Here is a 21,256-nt window from a genome sequence, read left to right as displayed (position 1 = left end):
GAGTATCTCAGGCTAGGCTCCATGCTAAGAGCAGAGAAGTAAGCAAAGTCAACTTGGACTTCACATTCTCATAGATGTGGGTAGACTCTAGACATGTCAGCACTGAAAATACGGGACAAGACACCTTTGGTTTACATGAGCCCTGCCCCAACCTCAAGGAGCCGTGGGGCTACCTCTAGATGCTGTCAGATCTTTATCAAGGGAGCTTGTAGCTTGTCTGCAGTCGAGGAGGAGTTGAAAACTGGAGACCTTAGGGCTTATAATGTTGTGTAGTCTGAAGATTTTTAATGGAATTTGAGATCTACCAGAGTGTTCTCTCACAGACAGGGTCCTGTCACGGTAGGATAATGGCTTGCTGTCTCATTAAACAAATAATCTGTCTCTTAACACGAAAGGAGATGTTCCAAGAGGGCCCAGCTTTGGGCAACTGTTCAGGTTGAGATCATCTTTCTCTTTATCTTAGTCTTCATAGGTGAGTTAAGTTCTGGTGCAAGTGAAAGCTTGAGTACTTTGTATTATTTACTATGCCCTGTAAGATAGTCATAATTATTACTATTATTGTTAAAGAACAGGAGTATAACAATGGTGGCTACCATTGATTGAGGGTCCAAGGTGATCCAGTCAACAGCCAATAAATGCCCTCTTTGGGATAGAGTCCAAATACTAACCAACTTGTTAAGGAAACACCATGGCTCAGTGGAAAGCATGTGCTGTAGAATCAGATAGAGTGTGGTTCGACTTCCAGCCCTGTTGTCACTTGTGAGTCGGGTGACTCAGGCAGGTGCTCCACTTTTCTGAACTTCAAGGCCCTCTCCTGTAAAATGTTCAGCTCAGGCTCACAGGGTTCTTGAGGAGAATGAGGTCTGATGTATGGATTGCACCTTGCTTAGCCCCTGGCACATGGTCAGTGCTCAGAGCTTTGTTGCTTTTCTCTGTGGCACACTGGACACCTCTCTCTGGGCATCTTGGACTTGTGAGCAAGGAGGAGGGGCGGGCCCTGGACCCCACATCTGAGGTCCCCATCCAGGGCTCCTCTTGTCCCAGGGCCATGAACACTGGGGGGCTGTGCATTTTGGGTTGGGAAGGATTTCTGCAGCCTGCTGACTCCATTATACTCCCCGCTTGGGTTTATTTTACTTTTTCTTATTTCAACTTTTTATTTTTTTAATTAATTTATTTTTTATTGAAGGGTAATTGCTTTACAGAATTTTGCTGTTTTCTGTCAAACTTCAACATGAATCAGCCATAGGTGTACATATATCCCCTCCCTTTTGAAACTCCCCCCCACCTCCCTCCCCATCCCACCCCTCTAGGTTGGTACAGAGCCCCTGTTTGAGTTTCCTGAGACATACAGCAGATTCCTGTTGGCTATCTATTTTACATGTGGTAATGTAAGTTTCCATGCTACTCTTTCCACACATCTCACCCTCTCCTCCCTTTTGGTTTTTGTTATCGATTCTGACCTCAAGCAACGCTGAGCTCTTAAATGTTGAGATCCTCTTCTTTGCTTGAGTTGAGGAGAAACATGGGTTTTACAAAATGTTCCAACATCCTATGGAAGTACAATCAGTGAGTGAGAAGAGGGCCAGTGGTCACTCTGTGGAGCAGGAGTGTGGACACGGGCAGTCCTGCTTAGAGCCCCCCGGGGGGAGATGGCTCAGACCAGCTCGGGGGGCTAGCAACTGATGGGCTGGGGACACAGGGAATACAGCTTGTTCACTGAATGATATCCCCTGTGCAGGGGGGGATATTGTAGACTTTATTGTAGTAGACTCTATTGTAGATTGTAGTAGACTAATTTCCACTTCCTGCCAAGTTTGGTTCCAAGAGCCCTCAACTCTTTATATCTAATTCTTTTCCAGTTATCTTTTGAGAGGTGAGTAGGCTTGAAGGTTTGTGAGGATGAAAAAGCTGGTGTGAAAAGACCCTGGCACCATTTCTGGTGCATCATTGGCCCCCTATAGGTGGGGAAAGTGATTTTAGAAGGTCAGGTTTAGAGATGTTAAGTGATTTACCCAAGAACTAGACTCCATCCCATGAAAGTTTGTCTCTTTCAAACTTTCTACCAACTCTTTCTACCAAGACTTTTCTGCAACTGGAAAGGGTAGCTATACTCTAGGGGGACTTAAACACTAAAATATTTTATTGAATATTTATTGAATAAAGGAGATAAATATTTATTGAATGAACACATGAATGAGTGAGTGAGTGTATGGATGCATGTTTGAAATATGACTTCTTTTCTTCTGTAGAAAGTATGAATTATAGAGACTTCCAGAAGAACTGGACAAACCCTTCCTCTCCATTCCCACAAACATACCCAGCTTCTGCCTCTGGACACCTTACAACTCAATCAAGAAACAAATGATAGGAAGGGGACTAATTAATCTGGAGGCTCTTGGAAGTATCAACCAAGGTTCCTAAATGAAACATATTTTTGTCTCATTTTCTTGGATAAAGCCAACATCTTCATGTATTTATATATTCATATATACACTCATTCCGTATATATTTAGAGATTAACCATATGTTAGATATTCTTCTCTATGCTGGGAATAAGAAGACAATTAAGAAAGGTCAAAGAAGGCTCTAAACGAGTTCAGAATCTCATAACCCATAAGATACCATAGTTCTGTGGGGACACAGAAAATTTGAGTTTAAAGGTATCAGTAGGTGTTTGCCAGACAGAGGGAGTAGCATATGCAAAGGTGCAGAGTATTGCACCTGGGAGACTATTGCATTTGCGGCAGCTCCGAGTTCAGTTACAGCTGGAGGGGCAACGCCATAGACAGGTGTGAGCATGGGTATTGACTCCTGTTCTGACACAGCTTTTGGATCTTGGACAAATTAATCAGTTCTCTGTGTGTCCAGGGCTTCTATGGTGGCTCAGATGGTAAAGAATCTGCCTGCAATGCAGGAGACCTGGGTTCAATCCCTGGGTTGGGAACATCCCTTGGAGGAGGGAACGGCAACCCGCTCCGGTATTCTTGCCTGGAGAATCCCATGGACAGAGGAGCCTGGTGAACTACAGCCCGTGGGGTTGCAAAGAGCCGGACACGACTGAGAGACTAAGCACAGAGCTCTGAATCATTTCCTTTCTTTTTAAGCACAGGATATTGATAATGATGGCAAATATAATGATGACGAAAAGATAAGCTTCAGCCCTTACGTGCCTGGTGTTGTTCTGTTTGACATGCATTAAATCATTTTTTCCTTAAAAGACCCTAATGAGATAGATACTATTATTTCCCTCATTTTAGAGACAACAAAACTGAGGCAAGTACCTCAGTGAGTTACTGAGATGATTCCATGAAAAGCAATACGCATGTATGTGTGTGCATCCACACCTCCACATGTAAAATCTACTAACAGCATCCTTAGTTCAGAAACCCTGGTTCTATGCATTCTGACGTAACAGAAAGAAATGAAACTTGACTGATTATGATATCTGAGAGTATTTTTGTTGGTATTATGAAGTCTGCCGTATTCTGGGAGCAAGGGATAGATCCTTCCTACCAGGATTTTAAAGAAATCAGAGGAGAAAAAACCCTCACTCGTTGAAACTTAAAATTCTCTCTGAAGGTCAGATTTCTCCTCCTACCATGACCTCTTTCGACATTATCAGGGGTGAGTTTTGACAGCCTGCTGCTGTGAACCTTGCCCCCTGTTGAGAAAGGCTTATCTTGTGACATCCTTTCTGATTTTCTCCATGGGAACTCTCAGCATCTTGCATTTTGGACCTGAGTCCTCCCCTAGGTTTAGCACCAAAAGATCAAATTCTCTTCATTCCATAAAACCTTCATGACAACAAGAAAGACGAAGCTTTCTAAAACAAATTTAAGAGGACAGCATGCTCCTAGCTGGCTTTTAATGGATAAAGACCAATGGGATCATAAAGAAGTATCAATAGAAGGAAAAGGAAGTTTTTGACAGAGGCACTCTGATCCCAGAACTCTGTGTATGAGCATGCAATGGACTGGATATGGAGAATATAGCCAAATCAAAGGGGAGAGGTCTTCTAGGTTAGACTATGTAGTCTGAAAGTATTCCTCTAGTCAATAGGAACTTTTTGAAGGATTAAATCAATGACTTGATGAGATTTGAAGTTTACAGAGGTGACTGCAGCAGTGGAGGAGAGAAATGGAAAGGGGCCATAGAGAAAGAGAAGAAAATGAGTTAAAGAGCTATTTCTATGTCACGTTGGGAAAGGATGAGGCTTTGAACAATGTGTTGTAGAGAAGTGGATGCAGTTGTGAGATAATTGGGAAACCAAAACTGTAGGGCTGGAAATGATCTAAAATTAATGAGATTATATACAATAGAATACCCCTCAGCCATAAACAAGAATGAAATAATGCCATTTGCAGCAAAATGGAAGGACTTAGAGATTATCAAACTAAATGAAGTAAGCCAGAAAGAGAAAGACAAGTACCATATGACATTGCTCATATGTGGAATCTAAAAAAAAGATGCAAATAAACTTATATTCAAAACAGAAATAGATGTGCAGACAAAAAGACAAACTTATGGTTACCAAAAGGGAAAGTGGGTTAGGAATAAATTAGGAGGTTGGGATTAACATATATACACTATTATATACAAAATAGATAACCAACAAGGACCTACTGCATAGCACAGGAAACTACTCAATATTTAGTGATAACCTATAAAGGAATTGAATCTGAAAAAGGATATATATATGTGTGTGTGTGTGTGTGTGTGTGTGTGTGTATAAAACTGAATCAATTTGCTGTATACCGGAAACTAACACAACACTGTAAATCAACTATACTTAAATTAAAAAATAAAGTTAATGAGAAGTTATTTATAGCTCTAATCTCTGATTCAGATTCTCTAGAAGACCCTGAGACAAGGATTTGGATGTAAGTTGTTTATTTAGGAAGACATCTCAGGAAGCAAAGATATTTCCTTACATAGGAACATAGGTCCTAATGAAAGGCAGGGAAGGGAAGCAAGTTGATATAGGTGCCTTAATAAGTAAATTATCACTGTGGGCAACTGGAATTCCTCCTATTATGGCCCTCGGGGAGTCTGTGTAGAACATGCCTCAGTGGGCTGGGTTATTTTTCCTCCATCACCCATCCATCACTGTTGAGAGCTGCTCACAAGGACAGGCATTAACTCTCTGGCTTTTCCACCCTTTCCTAGAGCTGGACTCATCTGCCCCCCTTCACCACTTCCCCAAATAGGCTCTATTAATAAGCAGAAAATTGAAAGCAATCAGGTGGCAAGCTCCTTTGGCCAGAGAAAGCCCTAAGCAGGGGATAGAAGGTGCTCATAGAAAGAATCCCTGGGCAGATACTAGACGGTGAGGGCTAAGAGGATAGGAATGGGTACTAATGGCATCTTCTACAGCTCCCTCAAATTTTCCTTTTAAGATGAGATAATGGGGAAAGTTTGGCCATAAGCCTGCATCTCAGAACAATAAGGTCACCTGGGATGGGAGCTGAGTATAGCCTCTATTTGGGGTTCATCTATGACAGGTTGGGTCCTGCTAGCTTGGAGCTGAGTCTAGGGTACAATGTCCAGCTGAGAGCCTGTCCTGCCCAGATCTGCTCTGGGTCTAGAAACCCCTGCCTCATGCATCTGCCAATGCTTACTGACTTAAATAAATACAAAGGTGATGTCAGAAAAGGGTTTATTACTGCTGGCAGAAATAATAAAAGTGAGGAAACCATGTCTCACAGAAAGCTACCAAACAGTGATAAGTACAGGCTGATGGGCTTAGGGTAATCCATTAGTGAAGAGTAGATGAGGAACAGTCTTGGATGGGGTAAATGCTAACGCAGTGACCCAGCTGATGGAACCCCTTCCCCCTTCTGGCAGAGCACTCACCAGCAATGTAGCGCTGATGACCCTCTGCGTCTCACACCCCCCAGCCACCCACTGGGGATGTCATAGAGATGTCTAAGCTGGCAAAGTGCTGATTAGTTTAGAAAAGCTGGAAAACGGAGAAGAGAGTTGATTGCATGATAATCTGATTTAATTTGCCAAAAGGTAAAAAAATTTTTTTTCTTTTTCCTTTTAGATTGAGCCTTTAAAAGTCAACCTGATTTATTCAGACTGAACTGCAGAAATTGCTAAATGTCTTCATGCTTTGGGCACATACACAGACCATGGCTCTGGGAAAGAGGACACTATGAATTAATACATCATGAGAAGTGCCTCTGTTGAGAGGATCACCACATTGCATCTTCCATTATCTTGGTACTAAGTTCTCGGTAGCTGTGGAACTTGTCTCTTTTTTTTTCTCCATGACCATCACCACTGCCCCCATTCACTCTCTGTCATCTCTTATCCCAGTGATTCAATAGCACCCTCTTCATCCATCTCTTTCTACCTTTGTTGTTGTCGCTGCTGTTCAGTCGCGCAGTCGTGTCTGACTCTGCGACCCCATGGACCGCAGCACACCAGGCTTCCCTGTCCTTCACTATCTCCCGGAGTTTGCTCAAACTCATGTCCATTGAGTCAGTGATGCCATCCAACCATCTCATCCTCTGTCATCCCCTTCTCCTCCTGCCTTCAATCTTTCCCAGCTTCAGGGTCTTATCCAATGAGTCAGCTCTTCACATCAGGTTGCAAAGTATTGGAGCTTCAGCATCATGCATCAGTCCTTCTAATGAATACTTAGGTTTGATTTCCTTTAGGATTGACTGGTTGGATCTCCTTGCTGTTCAAGGGACTCTCGAGAGTCTTCTCTAACACCACAGTTCAAAAACATCAATTTTTCGGCACTCAGCCTTCTTTGTGGTCCAACTCTCATATTTGCACATGCTACTGGAAGAACCATAGCTTTGACTAGACAGACCTTTTTGGAAAAGTGATGTCTCTGGTTTCTAGTACACTGCCTAGGCTTGTCACAGCTTTTCTTCCAAGGAGCATGTGTCTTTTAATTTCATGTCTGCAGTCACTGCAGTGATTTTAGGGTCTGGGTAAATAAAGTCTGTCGCTGTTTCCATTTTTCCCCCATCTATTTGTCATGTAGTTTTGGGACCAGATGTCATGACCTTAGGTTTTTGAAAGTTGAATTTTAAACCAGCTTTTTCACTCTTCTCTTTCACATTCATCAAGAGGCTCTTTAGTTCCTCTTCACTTTCTGCCATTACTCCACCCTAATTCCGCCTTCCTCCTAGAAACTCCTGCCAAGCCAGTCTTCTCCAAATCCCAACTGATCACGATTCTTTCAACACTCCCCATCATCTAAATTGGTGTCCTACAGATAGAATCTGACCCGAAGACATCTTTTATTTCACCAGATCAATACCCATTTGTAATACTCACTTTGGAAGTTTTTTCACTGGGTCAGGAACTCTAAGGAGGACCGGCCCTCACCTCTCTTTTCTCTATTCTGCATACATTTTGGTTGCTTGTCTGACCCCTGTTAGCATGTGAAATTGTAATGCCTATCTGTGGTGATAAAAGGGTTCATATTATCATCCTTCTCCTTATTTTTCTGTGTCATCTTTGTCACTTCCACCTAACAAACCACAGAAAATTATGGAATTTGCTATGCTTTTTCATACCTCCAAACCTTTCCATTTGCTATTCTTGATGCCTGAGTGTTTTTTTCCACCGATGCTTTCAGGCTCATTCAAATGTCACTTGCTTGGCAAGGGTTTCTCTGAACTCTCCAAATTGAATTGGCTACTCTTGTCTTTGGGTCATCAGTATATTATTCATTAATTCATTTATTCATCCATCTATTCCACAGTGTATTCCACTTATAGAAAGTATCCAGTGCTGAGAGAGGTGCTGTGAATATAAAGCTATTCAAGGCATGGGCTTTGCCCAAAAGACCATCATAGGTACACTGCAGAAGTTTGGCTTGACTAAAATGAAGGGTGTGAATGTAGTGGGGAGGAGATAAAATTGGAAAATGGAGCAGGGACGAAACCACAGAGCACCTTGTCATCTATGCCAAGTATAGCGTTATGAACTTTGCATGACGGATTTTCACAAGAGAGTGAAATGATCAGATTTATGTTTAGATACTTCTCTTCTGGGAAAGGGGAGGCTAAATTAGAGCTAAGTTAGCTTAGAGTCAAATAGACCAGTTAGGATTCTGTAGCCACGAAGCTGGTGTCAGATGTTGAGGGGCTGAACCAAGACCCTCACAGTGGGAAGGACAGGAGGGAGGAGATTGCTGCAGGAGGAATTTCCACTCAGGGAATAGCTGATTGGGTGTGGAAAGTGAGGGTAAATGTGGCACAAAGAACAAATACCAGTTTGTTTGTTGATGACTGGTGATGATACAACCACAGACATGAGAAATATGGGGAGAGAAGGTGGAGCAGATTTCAGGCAAAGACCAGAAGTTTGGTTTTGAACTTGTCAACTTGGTTTAAAAAAAATTAAATAAAAATTGTGTATAGTTTAGATGTACAGGATGATGTGATATACACGTACAGAGTGACATGATGATTAGAGTCAAAATTATTCATCTATACATCTCACGTAGTCGCCATTTGTGTGTGTGTGTGAGTGTGAAAGTACCTGAAATTTGCTACCCTAGCAAATTTCCAGTATTTAACACCTGTCGATGTGTTGAGTCTATCTCCCCGTGGAACAGCAAAGTCCTTGAGAGCACTCGGGATGGGTGTGCCCTGGGGTCTGGGGACCATGGGCAGCTGGGACTGTAACCTGAAGCGATATTGGGTGAGCGTGGGAGAGAGTAAGGAGAGATGAGGTGGAGACAAAGCTTTGGAGGACAGCAACAAAGGCAAAAAAAAGAGCCCTCCCCTCACCATCAGAGAGGTAAAAACAAACCCAGGATGACACAGTGCCAGAGAACCCAGCTCCCCAGCGAGAGTCACGACGACCATTTAGGGGGCCACGTTTCACCAATAAGCTTATTTTTAACTCTCCTATAAGTTGCTGTGCCCAGGCCACCTGTCTCCCTTTCAGCATTTCTTTGATTATTTCTCAGGGCGGGTGTATCTTTGCTAAATTTCATCTAAAGGGGCTCTCCCCATCGCCCCACCGCTTTAGTCTGTCAATGCCTGTGGGGAATCTGTCAGCAGTTATCCACAGCCCACCCTCCAAATTCCTTCCAGCTTTAGTCATCTGCACATATGGAGAGCATATGTCACAAGCAAAAAATAAAATAAGTGAAGTGATGTAAATAAGAGTAAAACTAAAAATATACTGGAAGCCCCACAGTGGCCTGATAGACAGTCCCCTTGATATGGCCTGGGTGCCATCACCCCCGGCTGGGTAGAGCTGGTCATCCAGCTACTGAGCCACCTATTTTCCCTTGAATCCAGCCCTTGTTTTCTCCAATGTAAGTTCCAAAAGAGTGGATATACTTCCCTATTTCCATTGTCTAGCACACTACATGGCACACTGTAGGTACTTTCAACCTTTGTAGAACGAATGAGTGAATTAAAGATCATTCCTCCCCCACCAAAATAAATCTTGCTCAATCTATGATACAACAAACTTATAATCCTGTCAAACTGAAATGATGCCTAAGTGTCCATCAATAGATGAAGGAATAAAGAAGGTATAGTATATATATATATGGGCTTCCCAGGTGACTCGGTGTTAAAGGAATCCATCTGCCAAGGCAGGAGTCATAGGGGACACCAGTTTGATCCCTGGGCTGAGAAGATCCCCTGGAGAAGGAAATGGCACCCACTTCAGTATTCATGCCTGGAAAATCCCATGGACAGAGGAGCCTGATGGGCTATAGTCCATAAGGTCAGAAAGAGTTGGACACCACTGAGTCACTAACAATTTTACTTTTTTCATACAGATATGTATATGTATATATGTATATAGAGAGATATAGATAGATAAGTAGACACAGATGCAATGGAATACTACTCAGCCATGAAAAAGAATGAAATTTTGCCACTTGCAGCAGCATGGATGGACTTGGAGGTTATTATGCTAAGTGAAATAAGTGAGAAAGAGAGAGACAAATACTTTATGGTATCACTTGTATGTATAACCTAAAAAGTACAATGAACTAGTGAATATAACCAAAAGAAAGAAGCAGACTCACATATATAGAGAACAAGCTTAATGATTATCAGAGGGAAGAGGGAAGGGGGGAAGGGAATACAGGGGTAGGAGACTAAGAGGTACAAACTCCAGGAAATATAGCCAATGTTTTGAATAATTATAAATGCAGTATGACATTTAAAAATTCTGTATCACTATATTGTACACTTATAATTTATATAATATTATATATCAACTATAACTTCAATAAAAAAAACCTAGATGAAAGTTATTCATAATTTTACTACTAAATAAAGAGAAAATCACAAGATTGGGCTCAAGGATCTCTAAAGACCTCTTTAGTTTGTGAAGTTTTGAAGCTAACTTGAAATCAAGGAGGTGTTCAAGAGTTTATATGGTTAATTCATGATAAGACAAGCCTCACTTTGCAATTGGATGTCTAGGGCTGAAAACTGTGTTAGTCAGGGTCTTCCAGGGACACTGAACCAATAGGATGTACATATATATAATATATAATATGTAATACCTAGCACATCTCCTATGGCTTCAGAATTGTTGCAATGGCCCTAAACCACAGCTGCTTGCCTTTTCCTGTTAGCACAGATAGTTTTTATAAGCTGGGCCATCTTCCAGGGAAGCGTAAGCTGGGGCTGGTTCTATGGGCTTTGCTTGGCACCTAAGAGACCCTCATGAACAATTCTCTTGATTTCAACTCAACTCCCACTGATTAAAAAAAGAGCCATTATTAGCTATGATCAACAGCTTCCTAATTAGAACTTAACATGTGGTTACCTAGAATATATTTTCACCTTGTATCAGGAGACCCAATGGTAAATCATTGCCGACCCTTTATGAAGCACTGCACTACACTTTGAGGAAACTGCTTTATTTAACCCATCTGAGCCAGGTAATATAGATATAATAGGTCCTATCCTTGGCTCCATTTTGTAATGAGAAAGTGGAGGCTCAGAAAGCTTGAGGATCTGCCCATTGCCTCTTGTTCTGGCATCTAAATCTATGCACGAAACCAGGGCTGTTAAATTCAGAGACAGTAGGAAGGCACCTCTGCTCCACTGTGCAGAGTTCTCAGCTAGTTTGGCCCCAGTGACTGAAGGGGGCTGGGATAACTTGGTTTGGGTTCCGGTTTCTATTAGATTCCTCGGTTCTCCATATCACACTGGCTGCAGCTGGAAAGCCCACATGAAATTTCCCCCTTGTCTGTACTTGGTCTAGCCTGACATCCCTCTCTCCTTCCAGCTCCTTTCTCCACGTTGCTAGCCTGGCTCCCTCACAGCAGAGTGGCCTCGGGCAGCTGGACTTCTTGCCCAGCAGCTGGCCTTCCCCAGGCCAGAGGTTACAAAAGTCTGCAAGACTGCTTACAATCTGGCCTCAGAAGTCACAGATTGTCACAGCTGCCATATTCTGTTGATTAAGCAAATCACTAAAGCCAGTCTAGGCTTAAGAGGAGAGAGATTGGATTTCATCTCAATGGGAGGAGTAGCAAGGAATTTTATCTCTTTCATCTACCACATCCATAGTTAGTAAGAGGTAGAACTGGGACTTGGAGCCCAGATTTGCTTACCTTCAAAATCCTTGGGTTTTTTTTTTTTTCCCCCAGATTGCTTCACCTCTGCTGCATCCTCTCTGTGATGGCCACAGGGTTCCTCATTACAAGCAGGGCTGGGTCACCAAGTAAACAGACAAATAGCTGCTGATAGTTTATGGTGAATGGTGTTGGATTTGTGATCTCCGAAGAAGATTTAACTTCAGGATCAGGTACCAGGCTTGATCACTCAAGAGCTTTTGTGTATCAGAGTTTTATTAAAATATAAAAAGGGACAGAGAGAGCTTCTGACACAGACATCTGAAGGGGGATGGAGAGTGTCCCCCTGAGAGTCTTTAGCAAGCTGTTTTATGTGCGTTCAGTTTAGCTCAGTCGCTCAGTCGTGTCTGACTCTGCGACCCCATGAACCGCAGCACGCCAGGCCTCCTTGTCCATCACCAACTCCTGGAGTTTACTCAAACTCATGTCCATTGAGTCAGTGATGCCATCCAACCATCTCATCCTCTGTCGTCCCCTTCTCCTCCTGCCTTCAATCTTTCCCAGCATCAGGGTCTTTTCCAATGAGTCAGTTCTTCACATCAGGTGGACAAAGTATTGGAGTTTCAGCATCAGTCCTTCCAGTGAACACCCAGGCCTGATTTCCTTTAGGGTGGACTGGTTGGATCTCCTTGCAGTCCAAGGGACTCTCAAGAGTCTTGTCAACATCATAGTTCAAAAGCATCAATTCTTTGGCACTCAGCTTTCTTTATGGTCCAACTTTCACATCCATACATGACTACTGGAAAAACCACACCTTTGACTAGGTGGACCTTTGTTGGCAAAGTAATGTCTCTGCGTTTTAATATGCTGTCTAGGTTGGTCATAACTTTTTTTATGTCTGCTAGAAAGCTATTAGTCAGATAAGAGAGACACCTCGAGGCTGACAGAGTTTTACCAGGCCCCTCTCCCACAATATGCATTTTTGAGATAGGATGACATGAGGTGTATCATCCCTCAGCCATAAAACAATTGATGTGAATACTGCTTTGTTGAGCTATTATCAGCCCAAGGTTTGAGAAAAGAAAAAAAAGTTAGTCTTAAGTGGAACCATTTTGAAGAAAGGCAAATTCCAAAGCAAATAGACAGTTTCATTAACATAGCTTAAGAAAAACATTTCCACAGAGAAACCTCCTTTTAATTTTGTATGGAGAAGGAAAAAAATTCTGACACTTGTAGTTTATTTCCTCCTGCCGCTTAAGGGAGAGATAAAAATGTCTGACACTTGCCGCCTATGTCCTCTGTTTGGAGACCCCTGGCCTTCCTGCCTGTTACCCTCTCACTGCAAGAGGTTTGTGAGATGATGCCCCACGACGCGTCAGCGTGAGACAAGGAGAAGGGCCGGCGCCAGCGTCCCGCTGGGTAGAATGGAACCAGCGCCGCCCCTCATGTGGCAGAGGGCCTGGCCCTGAGAGGATACGGTGTTTCAGAGCTGAAGGGAAAATGCTAATGGCCAGTGCTACTGAGATACGGGAAGCAAGGCAAAGGGGTCGAGTGTGTGGGAGGAGAGGTGAAGGGGTCGTCTCCTGCTGCAGCGACCTCCGGGAGGATGAGGGCCTCCTGGAAACCGTCCTCAGATGGAAACGCGGGGGCCTGGCTCTCCTGAGCTGTCTCTCTAGTGGCCAGGCAGGTGAGGACACGAAGGAGGTCAGGACAGTGGGGGAGGAGTCAAGAGAACACTTTATGAACGCATGTATTTCCATCCTTCCTGCCTTTCCTTTTTCCCTCTGGAGACAATTCTTGGAATTTGCCGGAGAATTAAAGATTACTCGTTAAAAACTGACTAAAGCATCGAATTCATAGCTCTTCCACGTGCAGCTCTTTATAACTTGTTAGGGATTCCTGTCTGAATTCCAAAACAGAACTTCTTTTCTAATTTCGACAATAGTAGTTTCATTCATTTTAAAACCCTGATTTTAAAATGAAAATGTGGTGTTTACTTTCTACGCAGAGTCGCTCTTTTAGCGTGTTTGCAGTCTAACGCGGAGAGGGTTAATAAAATGCTCACTGCGCCAAGTTGCTGCCTCTAGTCGGTTGATCCCTTTCCTCTTCTTTGCTTTTGTTTGGAGTAAATGTGTTCATCTCCTGACATGAACCATGATTACTGCCCGTCAGTCATGACAATGCCAGTCCCTTGGCCAGTGATTGATGTAGAGGTAAGCATGTGACCTCCCTGTCCTGGCTAATGAGATGTCATGGAACATGAGATGGGGTTTTCTGGGCAAAACCTCCCTCATAATGAAAGAGAGTAGCATAAGATAGAAGGCACTCTTGACTCCTGTACAAGTAATATTATGTGGGAATTGGATGCTTTGAGTTCCTGCAACCATTTTGTGACCATGAGGGGAAAGGTAAGAAAATATCAGGGTTGTTGAGCCAGCTCCGTGGCCTTGATGAGTCACAGAATCAGTCCTGCAGCAGTCTTCCTTCAGACTTTGGTTTCTAAGCCATTCTTTGTCAGGCATTCTGTTATTTGAAACCAAATTTGCTTAGCGTGTATGTTTGACCATGGGGTCCAACCACCCAGGATTTGCAACCTGGCTTGCATTTCAAATGAAAGAGCAATGTGAGCCAGAGTCTCCTGGATTTGCTGCTGGTTCCCCTGAGTAAAGTGAAGTGAAGTGAAAGTCATTCAGTTGTGTCCGACTCTTTGTGACTCCGTGGACTATACAGTCCATGAAATTCTACAGGCCAGAATACTGGAGTGGGTAGCCTTTCCCTTCTCCAGGGGATCTTCCCAAACCAGGGATTGAACCCAGGTCTCCAGTATTGCAGGCGGATTCTTTACCAGCTGAGCCACAGTTTCCCCTGAGAAGGTAGTGTATTTCCTAATTCTAAGCCAAGGCTTATTTTCCTGGCCTACCTTTGATATGTGTGTATAGGAGTGTGTGTGCATAACAAACACACACACACACACACACACACACACACACAGAGAAAGAAAGAAAAGTAGTGGAGATAGATGATATTTTCCACCTGAGACAGAGCAATTATATTTTTCTTCTCTTTTCTTTACAATTTTAAGCACAGGGCATAATCTCCTAAACTTAAGACAACTGCTGAAGAGCCCATATTAAACTAGTACCTGCCTTGAAGAGGAATCCACTTCCATCTCCTATTTTCCCAGCATAATACATTTGTGCTGTGTGGTTCTTATGGAAAAGTCAACATTTTAGGGTTGTTAGCTTTTACCGTGCCCTGACATGGATTCATTCCCCCATTGTTTCCTTGAGTCTACTGATTAGCAACATTTTTCTTCTCAATTCCAAATTCACCTTTGAGGCCCCATTTTATCCTTTACTCTGGAGAAATATCTTTACAAGGGCTTTTCTCCTTCACGCTGACCGCAGTGTTAGGCTTTGCCAGTAGAGAGCGCCGGTGGGCCATCGCAGGAGGATGCAGCTCCGCTTGCCGTCTCCAGTGTGGCTGCCGGGGGGAGTCTCGTGGGTCTCTGTTCCAGCCCTGAGCCGAGACTGCACACACCCTGGCCTGTTGGCCACCTTCCTGGAGCCGTCCCAGTGCAGACACACACCCAGGCCTGCCATTAGCTCACCTGTGAGCGGACTCTGGGCACCGTGACCCCTCTGTTCCCCACTGTCAGCCTGCACCCTGGAAGGCTGCTTCCCGCCTGCCTTTCGCCGGTGTACCAGCTCTGCTTGGGCATCCAGGTGAAATCATCCAGTCGTCCAAAACCACACCTTCTCCAATGAGGTCTGAATCCCAGCCTCGGGGAGATGTGTTCTTCCTTAAGCTCCCTTTGGGCGTCCCTTGAGTCCTTGTTACATATTTACAATGGCATAGCCATTCTTCATATTAACCCTCGCATCCTGCTCTGGGGCAGGCAATTCTTTCCCCAGCTTGCCATCTCTCATCAAATTTCTGTCTCCTGATTGCACCCAGATTGGTGTCTTGAGTTTCAGAGTTAAGAGGTACTCGGGATAAGACTTGAGGATGCAAGTTGGAGTACAGTTATCTGTGTGAGGGGGTTAAGCCCATTGCCTGTAAGTGGAAGTCCCTTGGGGACTGAGTTGGCAATGCCGGGGTGCGAGTGTGTGTGTGGAGGCCTGAGGGGCACTGCAGGCAGGTGGGTGCTGATTTCTCCAGAAGCAAACAGGCACTGCCAAGAGTGGGCGCTACAGAGGACACTTCTCTCATTGTGGCCCCTTGGCCAAGTGCCTGGGAACTGCCAGTTCAGTTGGATAAAAATGCTAGGAAAGATTCTAAACCTTCTCTATCAGCATTCCTAAGGAGTGTGCCTAGGAATCTGCATTTAAGTGCACAATAGGTTGTGCCCACACTCTTGTGCCCACAATAAATATAATGCCCACAAAGAGTGTGCTCTAGGAATCTGAAGTTAAAAGCCCTCCTAAGGGGACCTTTGGGCTTTCCTGGTGGCTCAGATGGCAAAGAATCTGCCTGCAATGCAGGAGACCCCAGTTCAATACCTAGGTCAGGAATAGCCTCTGGAGAAGGGATGGCAACCCTTTCCAGCATTCTTGCCTGGGAAATCACATGGACAGAGAAGCCTGGCGGGCTAGAGTCCATGGGGTCATGAAGAATCGGACACGACTGGACAACTAACACGCAAGGGGATCTCTAGGCACAGGAAAAGCCCATGTCCTCCTGCCGGGGGAGGTGCCTCCACCAAAGGCCCTTTCAAGAGAGGAGGCAGCACCTGGAGACGGTGCTGAGGTGCCAGCTGGGCCCTGGGCAGCCCTGGGCCCTGGGGATGTGCTTTCACGGAGGTGGTCATCCTATGTCAGGGACTGAAGGTCCAGCTGTGAACACTACTTAGAGACCTTGGACATGGACCATCCCCTGCTCCTTCAGGAAATGAAGGATGCTGTGACCATTAAGCCCTTGGCCACATCAGCACCCCGCCACCACCACCACTATGGGGATTTGGGTTGGGAAAGAACAAACTCTAGGCTCACTGAAATCCTTCCTTCCACGGGCACCTTAGCTGTCTATGTCTAGTATCCTGCTTCTCCATCCTGAACCCCTCCAGGGTGCACGGTCGGGCGGCAGCGGCTGAAGGTTTGATGGCTGTTTACTGATATGGCAGGTGGCATTTTTTGTCCACATTTTTGTAAGTTAAAATGAGGTCATGAGTGTAGACCCTCATCCCGTGTGACAGTGTCCTTAAGAAGAGGAGACTTAGGACAGGGACAGAAATAGAATCAATGTGAAGAGAGGGAGAGACAAGAAATGTGACGATGGCCACAGACAAGCCAAGGAGAGAGGTCTAGAGCAGGTCCTTCCCTCATCGTCCTGAAGAGGAGCCAGGCCTGCAGACAGCTTGATCCTGAACTTCTGGACTACGGACTGTGAGACAATGCCTTCCTGTGTCTAAACCCCCTGGTCTGCGGGAATAGGGGAGGGCTGGAAGACTAACACAGGTTTATCTCCAAATCTATCTCTTGCCCTTATTGACTAAAGAAAATAGTCACAACCTAAAAGTTGAGAGCTGTGTTTTATTTGGGGGGAATTTTTAGGACTTCAGTAACTCCCCTGGTGGCTCAGATGGTAAAGCATCTGCTTGCAATGTGGGAGACTGGCGTTCGATCCCTGGGTCGGGAAGATCCCCTGGAGAAGGAAATGGCAACCCATTCCAGCACTCTTGCTTGGAAAATCCCATGGATGGAGGAGCCTGGTAGGCTACAGTCCATGGGGTTGCAAAGAATCAGACATGACTGAGTGACTTCATTCTCTCTTTCTCACTCTCTTTTAGGACTTCAAGCCCTGGAAACAGCATCGCAAGTGACCCTGAGAGAGCTGCTCCAAGGAAGTGAGGGGAGGAGCCAGGCTATATGGAAGTTTGCAACAAGAGGTGGGTAGTCTGTATATCAAAAGATTATTATCAATTAAGGAAAATTCAGTTCAGTTAAGTTCAGTCGCTCAGTCGTGTCTGACTCTTTGCGACCCCATGAACTGCAGCATGCCAGGCCTCCCTGTCCATCACCAACTCCCAGAGTCTACCCAAACCCATGTCCATCGAGTCAGTGATGCCATCCAACCATCTCATCCTCTGTCGTCCCCTTCTCCTCCTGCCCTGAATCCTACCCAGCATTAGGGTCTTTTCCAATGAGTCAACTCTTCGCATGAGGTGGCCAAAGTATTGGAGTTTCAGCTTCAACATCAGTCTTTCCAATGAACACCCAGGACTGATCTCCTTTAGGATGGACTGGTTGGATCTCCTTGCAGTCCAAGGGACTCTCAAGAGTCTTCTCCAACACCACAGTTCAAAAGCATCAATTCTGCAGTGCTCAGCTTTCTTCACCGTCCAACTCTCACATTCATACATGACCACTGGAAAAACCATAGCCTTGACGAGACGGACTTTTGTTGGCCAAGTAATGTCTCTGCTTTTAAACATGCTATCTAGGTTGGCCATAACCTTCCTTCCAAGGAGTAAGCGTCTTTTAATTTCATGGCTGCAATCACCATCAGCAGTGATTTTGGAGCCCCCCAAAATAAAGTCTGACACTATTTCCACTGTTTCCCCATCTATTTCCCATGAAGTGATGGGACCAGATGCCATGATCTTAGTTTTCTGAACATTGAGCTTTAAGCCAACTTTTTCACTCTCCTCTTTCACTTTCATCAAGAGGCTCTTTAGTTCTTCTTCACTTTCTACCATAAGGGTGGTGTCATCTGCATATCTGAGGTTATTAGATATCTCAAATTAAGGAATTTAGCACTCTTCGATGTATGGGAAGATGCAAGCGTCTGGGCTTACTGAAATCATTCCTTTCATAGGCATCTCATTTGTCTGGGGCCAGTATCCTGCATCTTTTCAGACATCCCCCCCCCTCCACAGACCCTCAGTGCCAGCAAAGGTAGTGGTGGCAGCCCCGTGGCTGCCGGGTAGCAGGCATTGTTTTTCCTGGGTACCCTCGGGGCTCAGAAATCCACATGCGGAGGGCCGGAATCACTGATGGCTCTGACATCCTTGTTTATGGATATGGCAGGAAATGCTTCATTTCTTAAGTCTTGGTCTCATGGTCTGCTAAGATAGGAACCCAAGCCGTGAAGACCAGCTGACATTTCATCCCCACAACAAATGCGGAGGCGGGCTTTGTAGTTATCATCTTTGTTAACAGGTCAGCGAAGTGAAGCCCACAAAGATACAGGAAGAGGCACGTGGCATTCAATTTTGTCTAAATCACACCCCATGCCCTTTCCCATGCTGCCCCTGCTCAAAACCTGCAGCTGATCTCATTCAGGGACACTTTCTGTTCCCTTTGGACTTGGAACTGGTGACTGGCCTCAATGAGACTTTAGCCTGGGGATTGCTTTTCTGTCAACTGCTGTGGATCAAGAAAGGCTTGGTCTTGTCTCCCAGGGAGAGCATGACAGACCTGGGGAGGCTCTACTTCCCTCTCCAGTGCTGGTTATGTGGCTCCAATTTAAGGCTGAAAGACAGACGAGAGGAAAACGTTTCCAGCTTCACCATTGACGCTTTGACTCTTGGAAATGGTCAGAGACCTTCAAAAGTGGTAAAAAAAATAAACGTGGAATGCAGCAAAATATGGGGAGACTAACGCCTGACCTCCCCAAACTGGAAAAGACTGTGGCTATGTCGATGACATGGGGAAAAGGAAGCAGGTCTCAGTCTCCAAGGGAAAAAGCGGGCAGGGGTCCCAAGACGGCGGGGGCTGGTGGGGTGGCTGAGCCACGGCCGTTGCGAGGAGGCGGCCCAGGGGCCAGTGCCCGGTCGCTTCCGGGACAGGGAGACTTATCCCGGTAAACGGCTCGTGGTGCTTGGAGACAGATGTGGCCCTCATTCAGCACTGCAGCCAGATCATCTGTTTTGCTTTTTTTTCCCATAAATATGTCTCTCTCAATGCTGACAAGGGAGATTTGGAAATAAAACACAAAATCGTTTTCTATGGGCATGAAAGGCTTAATTTATTACCAACCTTTCAACTAAATGAAAATGATTTGCTTTTTTTTTTAGAGACTGTTTGCTGAACAAATGTTTTAAAAATGCAACAGATTATTGCAATTATTGTACCTACTTTTTAAAAAATTTACTAACGGATAGACAGGTGCTCTGAGAATGTTTTCATACATTTCTCTCTGAGAAGGTGGAACTTGAGATGAAATTGCCTGGGAAGAGTTTCATGTACAGTCTTTCAATTTGCTGGTCCTGCTGCTCTTGGGTGCTGTGCCTGAGATAAGCCTCGAGGTGGGCCCTGAGCAGTTGCTGTGAAACACTCACTGTTACACTGTTCATAGGGGTTCTGTTGGCCTTCTTGTCCAGCTTATGGAGTCCATGATCTATCAGGATCCAGAGGAGAAATGTTTTAGACTTCACCCACAAGAAAAGCAGTAATGCTCTTGAGGGTGTGGGCTTCCCTGATAGCTCAGTTGGTAAAGAATCTGCCTGAAATGCAGGAGACCCCAATTTGATTCCTGGGTCGGGAAGATCCCCTGGAGAAGGGAAAGGCTACCCGCTCCACTGTTCTGGCCTGGAGAATATCCAGTCCATGGGGACATAAAAAGTCGGACACGACTGAACAATTTTCATGTTCTAGAGGGTGTAGGACACATTTGTCTTATAGATTCTGTGAATCTTGAAGATGATCACCTTTCCTCTTGTTACCATCTCTGGGAAGATTACAACCAAGTTTGTGGCTCCTGTTCAATAGATGTGTAGCATCTTTGGGGCAAATTTTTGTTGCTGATCCAAATGGGTCCACTTGCCCATACGCAATGAAGTCAATTTACCGACACTGGGTTGCGGTGAAGGAAAACCCAGCGTTTATCACAGGGCTCTGTGTAAGGAGTCTGAGATGGCCAGTGCTCAGAAAGCCTTTACTCCCAGATGGATTTGAGAAAAGCCTTTTTAAAGACAAAGTGGGGTTTCCCAAGTGGCGCTAGTGGTAAAGCACCTGCCTGCCAATGCAGGAGATGTAAGAAGTGAGGGTTCAATCCCTGGGTCGGGAAGATCCCCTGGAGGAGGGCATGGCAACCCACTCCAGTATTCTTGCCTGGAGAATCTCACTGATGGTGGATCCTGGCAGGTTACAGTCCATAGGGTTGCAAGGAGTTGAACACGATTGAAGCGACTTAGGACTCACGCACCAGGGAAGGGGGTCACAGGGATTGTGATCAGCGTGTGCACAGTTCTCTGATTGGTTGATAGTGAGCTAACAAGGTGGTGTCACGGGGGTTAACATGATCAACTTTTAGGCGGGGGCAGGTCTGGGGGAGGGTCTGGGGGCGGGTCTGGGGGCTACCGCTCATGGTCATCAACTAAATTTCTTCCACTTGGTGCCTGGAGTGTCTGTAAAGCAACTCAGGAAATGGGCATCAGATACTGCTGTTATCTACGCATTTCAGAGAGGAGTGATGGCAAAGGATAAGGGGAAGGGGTCTGTCTTGAGGAGGCCTCTTTGGGTCCTGTTTGGTTGCTTTTTGTGTGCTTTTCTATTTCATTCCACTTTCCTCACCTCTGTGGTACAGTTTTTACAAGCTTCTTTGATTTATTTAGACTAAGATGCTCTAATGAATGCTGGCTATGGTGCCTGAGTCTCCCTTTAAGACCAAGGCCCTTGTTCCCCTAATTTCTGGGGATGCTGCTTGCTGACCACTGAAATCGCATCCCTCTCCAAGCATTGTCCTCTCTGGGTCTTAAGGGATGTATCTCACCCACGGCTGTGC

The 21,256-nt window shown here is 45.0% G+C and overlaps 1 long non-coding RNA gene across 7 annotated transcripts in view; it reads left to right on the top strand.

Annotated features, from left to right (window-relative positions):
• The first annotated feature begins 5,704 nt into the window (after positions 1–5,704).
• Positions 5,705–21,256, top strand: part of LOC145530255 (uncharacterized) — a 46,876-nt gene continuing 31,324 nt past the window's right edge. For 5 of the 7 annotated variants that reach the window (XR_014071606.1, XR_014071609.1, XR_014071612.1 and 2 more), the window contains exons 1-3: positions 5,749–6,018; positions 11,606–11,763; positions 17,319–17,417. This is a non-coding gene — a long non-coding RNA (uncharacterized LOC145530255). Of the gene's footprint in view, positions 6,019–11,605; positions 11,764–17,318; positions 17,418–21,256 lie in introns of all 7 variants that reach the window. The other 2 variants (XR_014071607.1, XR_014071610.1) reach the window with 2 other exon arrangements.

The sequence above is a fragment of the Giraffa tippelskirchi genome, chromosome 12, assembly GCF_054371585.1.
Source record: "Giraffa tippelskirchi isolate mGirTip1 chromosome 12, T2T-mGirTip1v1.2.pri, whole genome shotgun sequence".
NCBI lineage: Eukaryota > Metazoa > Chordata > Mammalia > Artiodactyla > Giraffidae > Giraffa > Giraffa tippelskirchi.
Note: the sequence above shows the minus strand (reverse complement) of the source record. Positions and strands in the feature narration are given on the sequence as shown.